This window comes from Chaetodon auriga, chromosome 18 (assembly GCF_051107435.1).
Source record: "Chaetodon auriga isolate fChaAug3 chromosome 18, fChaAug3.hap1, whole genome shotgun sequence".
Lineage (NCBI taxonomy): Eukaryota > Metazoa > Chordata > Actinopteri > Chaetodontiformes > Chaetodontidae > Chaetodon > Chaetodon auriga.
In genome coordinates this window covers 15,201,738-15,214,782 of record NC_135091.1, presented here as the reverse complement: position 1 = coordinate 15,214,782, position 13,045 = coordinate 15,201,738, and the positions used below count along the sequence as shown (strand labels likewise).

At 45.6% G+C, this 13,045-nt stretch overlaps 1 protein-coding gene across 3 annotated transcripts in view; it reads right to left on the bottom strand.

The window, feature by feature from the left end:
* Positions 1-13,045, bottom strand: part of klhl29 (kelch like family member 29) — a 194,260-nt gene that overhangs the window by 129,368 nt on the left and 51,847 nt on the right. The gene's annotated exons all lie outside the window — the stretch shown is intronic.

The following is a 13,045-nucleotide window of genomic DNA, read 5'->3' as shown; positions in this document are numbered from 1 at the left end:
TCCATCACTGAGGGGATTGTAGCGCATTGTACTCCTCCTCACCAAAGGCACGTTATGCTTCCCAAGCCCTTGATAACAGATGAAATAAATAAATAACAACCTCAAACCAGGTTCAGCAAGCCCCATGCAAAATCCCCCGGTCTGTAAGGAGAGAATGACAGCGGATGATAGGTCTTTATTCTGCATGCTGGGGTCTGTCACGCTGCCTCCTGCCTCACAGAGGAGTGAATGCCTTGAAATGCTGGCTTCTCTGTGTGCATCTGTGTGTGTGTGTGTGTGTGTGTGTGTGTGTGTGTGTGTGTGTAAAAAAAAAAGAAAAAAAAGCAACATATACAGTGGCGCAAGTGAATGAGTGTGCATGCACGTGATGTTTTTGGCAGGATTTAATGAGAACACACATGTTTCAAACTCCAGCGTGGTATGTGAGAGCCTTTGAGCAGGCTGTCGGAAATGAAAAGGCTCTTTAAAAAAGCTTTGATGCGAGCGATGCACGATGCAGCCTGTGGTGGGAGCACTGGCCCTGCTGTATCTTTAGCTGCTGTGACCATCCATTTATTTACCCGGTGAAACACTCACTCTTTCTTCCTTAATGTCTCTCTCTCTCTCCGTTGTGCTCACTTTCATTCTTTTTCTTCACACATTTTACTCGCTCTCTGAATCCCCTCTTCATTTATCTCTCTCTCATACAACGTCTGCTCTGTCCAAATACAGCAAGCTGATGCGCAGCGATAGAGCCAGCCAGAGCGGCTAAAAGCTGCGGGACAACACTCTCACGCTCTCTTTCACTCACTCTGCAATAACCTCTCCTCCCTCTCCGCAGTAACCCCTTTTAATAACCTCAAATTTTACAATAGAGAAAGCTTGTATTATCTCTAAAAATATTTGAGACAGAGAGGGTAGCAAGGTGCTAGTCCAGCGGAACAATGGCAGAGTTAGTGCCAGGTAATATTCTCTTATCACGCGAGCTCCACACCTCAGCTGAGAAATAAGAGGGCAGAAAATTTCTCCACATAAAAACAGGAGGAGAAAAAGGAATAAGGAGGGGACTTTATCTCCGCAAGAGTCGGAATTGGGGCCAGAGTGCATTTGCATTCACAAATCTTGACAATTTATTTTATCAGTCCGTTTCAGATGTGAGTGGGTGGGTGCATGCCACTGTGCATCCGCTGTGCTCCGATGTCCAGACCGTTTTGTGATTTACTGCAAAAAAAATGTCCCCCTTTTTTTTCCCTTTCTTGGTCTTCCTGTACACTTTCAATAAAAAGGGCACACTGTAAGAACAAATCCATTACATTATGCAGAAAAGGCACTGAATTAAGTTCGCAAGAGCCCAAACAAGACAGCTTTGTGGGATAACCTTCAGTACGGCTGCAATACACAGCATGGAGTGAAAGAAATGAAAGTAAATGGTATTTCCACTAGAAATGTTTTAAATAAGGAGTGACCATGGTGGTTTAGCGGTCTGCGGCATGTGCCGTGTATGGAAATGAAAAGTCTTAAATAAGCACCAAAACTAATATCGCATCTTCTGCCTCACCTCCCTCGATCTTTCCCATTTCTCAGAGAGGAAAAAGTGAATGGAGTCTAAAAAAAGGGAGCAAAGGAAAGGTCAGGGTCACAGTAAGCTAAATTAAAAGTGACTGCATGTTAGCAGGAGATGAGACATTAAACCCCACCGTCAGTGTCCAAGGCAGATATTTTGAGGAAATTGGAATAATGTCACATTAGGTGGGCAATTTGGTTAAAATCCATGGAAAATGGAAATTTATTCCATATCGTACAACCCCGATTCCAAACAATTGGGATGGGATGCGGCGTAAAACAGAAATAACGCAGAACATGATCATTTGCTAATCCTTTTTGACATACACTCAATTGAAAACCGCCCTAACACTGATGCAGAAATGTACTCTGTACTGAGCAAATTGTTTTGTTATTATGTTATATACAGCGGATTGTATCAAGCCTTGGACCATGTGACAGTGTTGCATATTGCACGACAACATGTACCTTGTAACATCACTAGAGATGCACCAACACCAATCAGCGTGCAGTCCCGCTCTTTGACTTCCAACATCACCCACGACTGCATGTGGACACACTAAAGTCATCCTTAGCTCGGTTTAAAAAATATGCATTGTAGAATTACCATCTCACGTTACAAAATGTTATGTCTCCAAACCAGATGTCACGATGCATCCTCCTCCTTCCTTTGATACTGAGAGTAAATGTGGGTTGTTCTAAGTAGTTTACACAAACGGCAAATGTTGTTGTTTTTCTGGAGTGGAGCTTCTCACATTACCATGCTTCAAATTCAATCGCTCACTTACCCAAGTGGCGTTCTCATAACGCTGGCACTACATTTCAATATGTGCACAATCCTCTAAGTTAATTCCTGTCATCCTTACACTATGCATGTCAGTATGTACAGTGTAACCGGAGGCTGGCAACTGATCCCTGCAGAACGAGTGTCAGCGAGACAAGTCCCACTGCATTTATGGTCCTTGGTAAACACAAGGATTTAAGCTACTAATTACAGACACTCAAATTCCCTTTACAAGTGTGTTTCTGCAGGTCCTTTAAAGTCTGTGCGTGCGTGCGTGTCGGTGTATGAGCTTGCATCACCTTGAGGCTGAGAGCGTGTGCTGCGTGTGTGTTTGCAAGAGTAAGTACGAGAAGGTGACAAAAGAAATTTTGCTCTCGCAGGCACCCGTGGAAACCAACACCCAACACACCTGTGGACTCTGCCAGACCAGATAAAGACTTAAATACATCACATCTACAATGACACTTTGCTCTGCGCTGCACTGCTCGAGGGAGAAGGTGCCAATAAAGATTTGCCCATTTTCTTTCACATCCAATGAAGTCACTGTCAGCCCCGGACAAAACAACAGTCTTTTAGAAGAGAGATGATAACCTCTGCTGCGAGGCTCGCATGCTAAGCCAACCTTTTTAAGAGCCTTTTCAATTTCATAAGAAACTAATGACAGCGTTTCAGTCATACCCTACAGCAATTAATGAGGCTCCTCAGCTCCTGCAATCAGCATATTAATAATCTCGCCTGAAGGTATCAGACTTTCCCACGCCAAATTCTATTTTCTGACTCTGGCTCCGACTTAAAATAAGCGAGGACTGAGAATTCTGCGCGGAAAGATGAAAATCTAAACAAACTGATTCAGATCGCTAATCCTCTGGAAGCCCAAACGGTAACACAAAGAATCTGGTTTCCAACGCGCAGAAGAGCCGAAAAAGAAAGTGAGAAACACCGTGTCAGCAATCAAACCTAATGAGCTGACTGACTGGCATTTCCATTGTGTTGTCAGTCACGTCATGAGCTAAAAGCAGTCAGCTGCAGAGGAGGCAGTGCATGTGTGTGTGTGTGTGTGTGTGTGTGTGTATGTTGGTCGATGGGCGTTTTCGACTCCTGTTTCAAAAAAAAACAGCTATCTAGCACTGCTGATGTGTCAGAATCAGCACTCAGCGTACAATGTTCCTCACACGCGTGCAACTGAGACAGAAAAGTGAGATGGTGTAGGTGTCTGCCTACGTAAGAAAGACATGCGGTTAAGGGGCAGAAGAGGAGGAGTAAGTGTGTGTGTGTGTGTGTGTGTGTGTGTGTGTGCTTTAGTGTGGGAGTACGCCAACATCTCTGCATGCGCGCGGGGCCAACTGTAGCTGACATCATCATGACCTCAATGCTATCACCATGGAGATGCCCTGCATGTTCCTGCGCCGGTTTGTAAGTCTGTGCAGCGCACGTCTCCGCCGACTTCGGCGGAGTCCATCCTCGCAGACTTCAGTTCCCAAGCGATTGCGGAGTGATTAGCTAAAATAAAAAGTTGCCTGACAGGTGGGAACATGAGACACACACCCAGAAGAACAGCATCTGTCACTCCAAGGCGGCATGCAGCATGTCGGGTGTGTGTGTGACGGAGCCGCGTTAACAAAGCCATGTGGGAATACGCAGGGTGCCGCAGATAGACGTGAGGAGAGAGGGAGTGTAACAGATGGACGGAACGTGGCGGCGGCGGAGAGCGAGCGAGACACTGTGAGCGAGCGAGCGAGCAAATGAGATATAACAGCAGCAGAGTGTGTGTGCAGCCTGAAATAGAGAGAGGGGTGTTAAGGAGGGGATTGGGGTGGGGTGGGGCGGGTTGTGTGTCATACTTCTGTTGTAGGGTGTGATGTTTGCTTTGCTGGCACATTCTGCCCTGCGTTCAATACCCCCAGCCACTCCACCCGCCACGGATATCCCCCAAGAGGAAGGGCTCCATTTCCAATCTGTAGTCGTGTTTACTTCTATTGACCCAGTGACAGCCCAGCGTTCACAACACACACACGCACACACACGTACACACACACAGCCACCTGCTACACTCAAGTCCATGCAAATGATCAATTCGTCCATCAGCAAGTGTGGATGGTACAAATGAGGGCCGGGATAAGTAGGCATACTGTAACTTTACGAGGACAAGATATTTCTGTAAATGAATAGCCCTGTGGGAGACGCCAGACACCCGCTAACACACACACACACCCACACCCACACACACACACACACACACACACACACACACAGTATAATGTCACAGACACATGGCACATATACACCAATACAATTACAACCCAGTAAGTGTGCTGACAGTTCCTCCAGGACAACTAAGGTATTCATCCTGATATTCAAATAATGGGAGACTGTTGGTACAGGAATAGCCCGGAGCAATGCGAGCCATGGTTTCAGGCTTTTTAAATTCTCCTCCTCGGCTAGAGTCTGTACCGCCCAAGACACACCAGATGATGAAGACACACTCTGAAATGATGAAGACACAAACCTCCAACACAGTGCATCTTCCACGCCTACATATACGTGCCTGCTTAAGCAAGTACGCACACACGCACACATGCATCTGCACAGGCAAACAACACAACACAAACAACACAGGTGTCAATGAAGCAATGCACTGGAAGACTAAAATATGCAAAACTGGATAGTACAGAGTAAATGCCGTCTATATTGGGATATCTTTCTTTTTAGCCTATTTAGGATTTTTTTTTGTCACTTTTGTGAAGTATTGATTGATGAAGCAAACTGATCCGCCTGAAAAGAACCAGGACTTCCTGGGTATTTTTAGCTTTCCCTCTTAAGGATGTGATACAGGAGAAACCAAAGAAGAAGACGAAGAAGAAGAAACAACAGAGCGGAAGCTGAAGGCAAACACAGGAAAGGAAAAATTGAGTTTTGTGTCTATCTCATGAGCTCAGACATGGTTTTGTGTACGTGTGGAGTGGAGGTGTGGGTGCTGCAGAGAGGGAGAGAAAGGGCAATCTTCAAGGATAAGAAGCAGAGATGAATGCAGCTACCTGCTGGCATGGAAACCAACAAGCCTATTGTTGGGATTGATTCTAAGCATTAATAGGTCCAATTAATCCCAGCGGTTTGAGGCGAATTACCACTCTGCTACAATTCGAACACCTCATTAGCGGCCTGAGTGGAATCCAGAGACACCACACAGTCAAGCAGGGTATCAAACATACACAGGACGTCTCAAAACAGAGCCCACCAACTACGGCACCATTCAGACCAAGAATAACTCCCGTTTTAGCGGATTATTAGAGGCATGCACACTAGGCTGGTTTTATTTAAACAGCTGCAGCTACAAGACAACTGGGAAGCATTTGACATGCAAATAAACCTGCAGCACTGGGTAGTCATCATTCTGAGCAGATCTAGCATTAATCTGAATCCACCTCCTTATCTCATCTGCCTATTAGGATTTCCACAGAGGTTTCAGAGATGATAGTTAGAGATGGCACTTTGTACATTAATCTGACACCTTGATGGATGAAACACTGGTGGGTGACAAGCACACACTGGCTCATTTTTGCCAGAGACAGACACTTCCCGATCATCTCCTCTTTGATAAAGCATGCAAGCAAAGGCCGAATCAGTCAAAGCGGATAAGAAAAAGGGATATGGCGAATTAGGTAGACAGAAGGAGGAGAAATAAAAAAGGATCTGAGGCCGAGGGTTATTTTTTCTTAAGATTAAGAAATATTGCATATACCTGCACCACTGACAGCAAATTTCCCCCTCAGTAGGCATCAGCACAATTCTTTTAGTGGAGCATTAATAAGTAAAACTTTCTCCCAATCTGGAAAAAAAAGGGGCAGCTGTGTGCATGCGCGTGTAGTGCATGTGTGTTTTTGTGGTGGATACAAAGTGATGCAAGGGTTTCCAAGCCGCTTGTTTACTGCGATTTGAACACACGGCCCCTGTTTTCATTTTTTGCGTGATGAAAAAAAAAACATGGGCGAGCCGTCATTCTTCTGTCCAAAAATGTCAGCTCTGGCCGGCTCCCGCGCCGACACGAATGACCACGGCGTTTTGAAATATTGCAACGACAGAGTTGCTAACACCCTGCCAGTGTTTGGTTGTCAGCATGTGATTAGCCCGAGGAACAGAGCGGCTGCTACCTCCACCACCGCACGCTGCTGCTCAGTTAATTAAAACACCGACTTTCAACAAAACGCCACATTATCACAACGGCAAGACATAAAGCTGGAGAAAAACCCTGGGGCTAGCGTGCACACTTTCCCATCCAGCATTTCTGCATGCTCTTTCTACGGGGTGTGGGAGCGGCAGATTTCCAGACGCCAATCATGCAGTGTGTTTATGCGTGCATGTGTGCGTGTGTGTGTGTGTGTGTGTGTGTATTCTCTGTGGCCCATGGCAGCTGTCGCCTTTTCTCTCCCCGCTGCATCCTTTTGCGGATTTCTCTGTTCTCTAAATAAAAACCAACAACGGCATCAAAACAAACAGCTCTCACTGCTGATGCCACACATGCACATACACACATAAACACACACACACACACACACACACACACACACACACACACACAGGACAGCTGGAGCAAAAAACCTGACATATTCTATGGGCTGCTGCACTGTTCCAGCATGTCACATGTGTGTTTATATATATATATAGCTTTGGTAGTGGGACACAAGGCGAGTGCAAGAATAGTGACTTAATTATCTAAATGGCTGCTGCGGAGATTACTGAGGGCAGTGAGCATCCATCTCTTTCAACACCAGCGGCTTAGAGTGTACGGCCAAGCTGGAGGAGAGATCAAGAGATATAGACATCAATAACAGAGACAGAGTGGCAATGAGAGAGCGAAAAAGAGACCAGGAGAATTAAACGGGAGCAAGAGACGGGAGACAATGTGGACGAGAGCAAGTGGAGTAGGTACAGTGACATTGATTTACAGTGGAGAAGTTTGTGAGCTGGCTGGCCTTCGCTATAAAAAGCTGTCACGCCACGCCGGTTGCATCCTCGGCTACAGAGAGTTCGGCAGCAACAGGGATCGTGACACCGCCCCTGTCGCCATGGAGATGCCCCGCACGTCTTCGATTGCGCTCTCTCGTCATGACCGCAGGGACGCTCCGGGGCTGGATGGTATCATGACCCCCACTGAGGAACAACAAAGGCTCCTCATTCAGGTCCATCCTTCCTTTACATGTGCACGCATTTCTGACTTTTGCACAGGCGAGCCGTTAGAGGGGTTATCCTCAGACTGGAGGGCTGAAGGTTTGATCCCCTCGTGTGCATGCAGCGCTCCAAGAGCCCTTGAGCAAGACGTTTAACCTGTACCTTCTCTAGAGGCCCCGGCCCTGCTGGCTGACCCTGCACCCAGACCAGAGGGCAGGAAGAGAATTTCCATCTGGAGGCTGAATAGACTCTACTGTATGGAAATGAAAAGATTCACACTGTGAGCATTCATGTGAAGCACCATCCATATTGTAGCACTAAAAGGCGATTTAACACAGAAGGAAATACCACCACCATCCAAGACTCCTTGCTCCTTAGCAGAAATTATTAAATGGCTTTATTAAATGTTCTTGTGACTCTTCGTTTTAGAGGAAATGAGACATTTCCCTTGTTAGAACTTTAAGTTTTGCTTCCTGACAGCAGGGACAGCGGTAAAGAAAGCGCGCTCGTGACTGGAACACTCACTGGTTTGAATCCCCCGAGTGTCTGAGCAAACAGAGAGTGAACAAATAACACTCTGCGCCTTCAACAAGTACTGTCAATGCACCAGTGCACAAGAGATACTGTGCTACAACTTCCCAAAGTTGTACTCAGTTGTCTCTCTTAGCTCGGCCCCATCCAAGTTCAAGGCCAGCCGGCTGGTTCAGCAACGTGAGTCGTTGTCAGAATGGGAATGTCTCCCAGGTCCTCCAGGTGAGGACATGCACATACACTGCCTTCTTTTCCTCAAGTGACACGCCAGACAACAGCAAGAACCCGGCTGCACCACTCTGCTCCCTGGTGAGAACATGTTGAACTCTAAACATTTGGTAAACCTTGAATCTGAAAAAGATGAATCACACATAACAGACACACAGGCTGGCTGTTTCAGTAATAACGCTGCATTTATCATGCATGTAATTATACACACATTCATTTTAAAGGTATTGAATGTTAATGAGTTCTCATGTGTGTTTCCCCTGAGCGATGCCATTAACAGCGGATGTTCTCTGAAATAATGAGAATTTGAAAACATGCAGAGGAATACTGTTCACAGACAGCTTCAGATTAGCGAGTTTCTTTGTGACTTAGCTGGATAAACCGGGCCATTTATAGATTGAAGTCAAAATGGCACAGTACAAGGAAGTATCTAATAAATCAAAGAGCGATATTTCTTTCTGAGAGAGTCAATTACATTAAAGCGAGCTAAACAGAGTTCAGATGTATTGCGCACCAGATTCCCATCTCAGTCAGCTCCAGTGCTTTCTATCATGGTTAGTGACAGGGCCTCGAGTCAGGCGCTCTTTACTGCCAAGTTTGCTGCATCTCTTCACGGCTTTTTCTCACAGTGCGCACATACAGGCATTTCTGGAGCGCGCACAAAAAAATTTCCTGACTCACACACACACCTTGGCAAACTCAGGTACACACACACACACACAACGCGCAACCCGGACAGCGCTCTCCCCCTGATTAAGCCAGGCCATCTGCTTGAGTCCCCCGTCACCACTGACGGCTGCTGCGTGTCCAGGCCGGCTCTGGGCGAGCCAGAATTCCCCCAGCGTGATCCAACGGCATATTAATCTCCTCAAATCTCAACCTTTTCAAAAGGGCAGACGCCACAGTAACCTCAGTGCAGTTGTTCAGGGCGACATCATCTCACTCTCTCAAATACACGATTCTGTCACTTCTGCCTTAGATGACATGAGAAGTGAATGCATTTTCCTTTCTCCTCGTATCCCCCTCTTTCTCTCCACTTATCTCATGTCTCTGGGTGCTTTCTCTAAAAGCCATTCTCTGTCTCTGTCCATCGTTTCATATCTGTATGAGCACAGTGGCCTTTCAGAGCTCACAGTGAGTGGCGCCGCAGCCTGGTCTGGCCCAGAGGAGCGGTTGGAGCGGTATAGATTAATGGCCCAGGAGACAGCCTAGGCAAGTGGAATGAACAAATAGAGAGGCCACTGAAATGACCAAAAAGAAAAAAAAAAAGGGGGGGAAAGAGAGAGGTAATGATAAGGAGAATGAGGCGTATACTAAATTGTAGGAGAGGTACCGACTGGGGGAATGTGTTCTGTCACAGTATAGTTTTATACCCCTGTCACACTGACAGAGTGAATTAAAACTGAATGGGCCAACGTGCGTCATCCAACGTGGATTTGCGACCCTCTTTCCACCTAGGTTGGATGAAGGTCGGACACAGGCCAGATTTAGTGAGCAGCCATATCTATTAGGGATGGAAACTTCATTTAATGCTGCCGTGGTTAAAAATGACATTTATGAACATTTACTTTCTACTCGACTGGTCAAAAAAGAAAAGAAGACGAAGAAGTGACATAAAGGGAGGAAGAAAGAGGAAAGAAGTGAAAGGAGGAGATCCAGAGTGGGCAGGTGAGACAGGAAAGTTTTCTGTAATTATGCGTAATTGTAAGTCATTGTGTGGGCTGGCTGTGATGCACATGGAGCTTAAGGGGTTGACTGTACTGTGACAAATTGTAACAGCAGTCTCAAGGGGATGGGGTCAAATGTGACTACAGCAGATCATCAATTAGTCAATTGGCATGAAATGAATTGACAAAGATTTTGATAAGCAATTAATCACCAAAGTCAATTTATTAAGACTAACAGTCCACAGCCATGGCCCGGCTCTGTGAAGTTGTGCTTAGCCACCGCTTTGAGATAATTGCCTCCATCAGCATGATAACGTGCTCACAATGACAATACGAACATGCTGATGCACGTACAATGCTCGCCATGTTCATCATCTTACTCAAGGCTAATCGGAATGTCATTAGTTTTGCCAATATTTGGCCATAATGACCAAATATTTACTTATGTCAGCATGCGCACATGCTCCCAGTAACAATGTTAACAAGCTCATGTTTAGCAGGAACAGTGTTTGCTATGTTCATCATCTTATTTCAGGATATTAGCATGACCATATTTGCTAATTATCACTAAACAAAGTGGAGTTAAGGTTAACAGGAATGTCTTTAGAACATGTTCTCAGGCTGACCAAACCACACCAACAGACACCGCCGTCCCTACAGTAGCGGCACTTGTGTGGCTAAACTTGAAGGTACGTTAGGCTCTGGGAACTTGTGACGGGCATTTGTTTAAAAGCTTTTGACATTTTGTCGATGAATCAAAAAATAAGCCATTAACTGATAGTGACAATAATCATCAGCTGCACACCTGAACATGAGCTCAATATTCTGCGCAGCCCATAATGCACGGCTCTACTGTACGACAGGGGTACTGAGGGTGTGTGTGTGTGTGTGTGTGTGTGTGTGTGTGTAGTCTTATTTCTGCATTCTCCTTGAGCATCTTCAAAAATAATATGTAGCGAGACAACTGAAGAATTTTAAATGTGCCACAAACCTGTAGTGCCTGCATTTTCTTCTTGTGATTATTTGAATGAATGAATTGTGCTGCAGTGAGAGTAGATAGAATTACAATGGGAAAGGCTTTTTTTTCCCCTTCTCGCTCCTCTCTTTGTCTCTATTATTTTCACTCTCCTGCTCCCTCCCGTCCTCCCTCCATCCCATCCCTTCCTTACCCATACCTCAGCTGTACTCTCATACACAATCAGCCACATGAGTCCAGGGCCAATGTAGATGAGAGAGAGAGAGACAGGGAGTGGTGGAGGTTGTTGGGCAACATCAGAGAGAGCGGAAGTGAAGTGAGAGATAAAAGGAGGAGAGAAGGAGAAGCGAGAGGAGGAGGAAAGGCAATGACAGAGAGGGAAAATAAGAAAGCTCATGGAGATGGAGAAAAGGTGAAACACACACACACACACCCACCCTCCCACACATGCACACACACACACACGCACATGTTCTTTAATCAATATGGTGGGAATGTGGCCCCATGGTAAATCACTTTCCTGGCAATAACAGAGAGCAGCCACTATCCCTCTTTTTAATATGTTGCCAGAGTGTCAGTGGGTGATACACAGCAATATATAGCGAGGAAGAAGGGAGAGAGAAGACAGAAAGAGGGGGAGTTGTGTGTGTGTGTGTGTGTGTGTGTGTGTATTGGGGGAGCTGTGATGTATAGGCCTGGACAGTTGGTCCGCACTCAGATAAAAGAGGGGAATCATGATTAGGTTGGGTAAAGTGTCCGTGCTGGCCTATCCACAGAAACACACACACACACACACACGTACATGCACACATACACAACAAGAGAAAAGCCCGGCTGGCTGGAGAGCCTGTCCTCGCTCTCTCTCTCACACTACCCCCTTATCGTGTGTCCTTTCTCATGAGCTCTCAATGCATCAAAACCTAGCCTCCTCAGAACAAGGATCCACTATAATATTAGAATTTCATTACAGGGGTAAAACTATCCCTCTCCTCTTCTGGTCACATCGATTTAGGAGATATTGAAGGCCAGGGAACTTTTCCACCTTGGCCTTACGAATCTGTCTGCCTGTCACCGTCCAGAGAGCCACCAGATTACACAATGCCCTGGCAAGTTGACCTTCACTTAACTATCTGACCGCAGGGCACATCATCCTCCATGTCTTTATTGACTCGATTCCATCTCACTCAATCTCATCTTTGCCCACTGTGTTTGAGACGGCTTGGCAAATGTTGTTACCGTAAACGAGAGCGGCTTCTCAATTGACTTGGGTCCCCTTTAAAGTGGTGTTAAATAAGTAATGGGGCGTCTCATCTGCTTTGGCTAGCCAGTCGCTGGATGGGTTACAGTAAAGGGAGATTAATGGATGGGCAAATGGAGATAAATGTATGAGCTAAATGGAAGCGGCTGACCGGCCTATGACGAGACCCTGTGACATATAGAGTCAATGCACAACTGGACAGCTGTCAAAGGGCATTTCGATTTTAGGGGCCTGCAAGATACAGGTAGAGCAATCATCTTTTACTAATAATCACAGCCTCGTTCTAACACTCGACAGATGACATGTTATCAGCAAAAGCTGCGCGTGAATACAATTTGTAAAAGTGACAATGGAATGAGTAATGACCGTCTGGAGAAACAGTTTCTCCGGAGAAGTGGCCTGTTCTTGTAGGTAGCTTGAATGTAGAGGGTCTGAAATTCAACACCCAAGCCGTGGCTTCAGTGACATGGTCAGTACAAACTCCCGACAAAGGCTGGATATGTGGCTAACTTGTCGGCTAAACTCAGTTATCCCACAGCAGTAACACGGCTCCCTCTATGGATTAAATACAGCTAAATTTTGCAGTAACGGCTTATTTAAAAATGCTCTCCATCACAAAGAGCCAGAAATCTTGACACAATTTGAGCCAGAATGATTAGTCAATGAATCAATGAGTTGAATGAGAGGAAATTAATTGCCATATTTTAATGACTGGCCAATAATTTCAGTCATATTTCAAGAAAAAATACCAATTATTCTCTAGTCATAGTTTCCTAATTTTGAAGGTTTGGCACTTTTGGTTGATATATGATTGTGAACCAGCTCTTTCAGGTTTTGTATTCACATTTTGGATAAAGAATTTTGAGGACATCAACTGGGAAATTATAATGGAC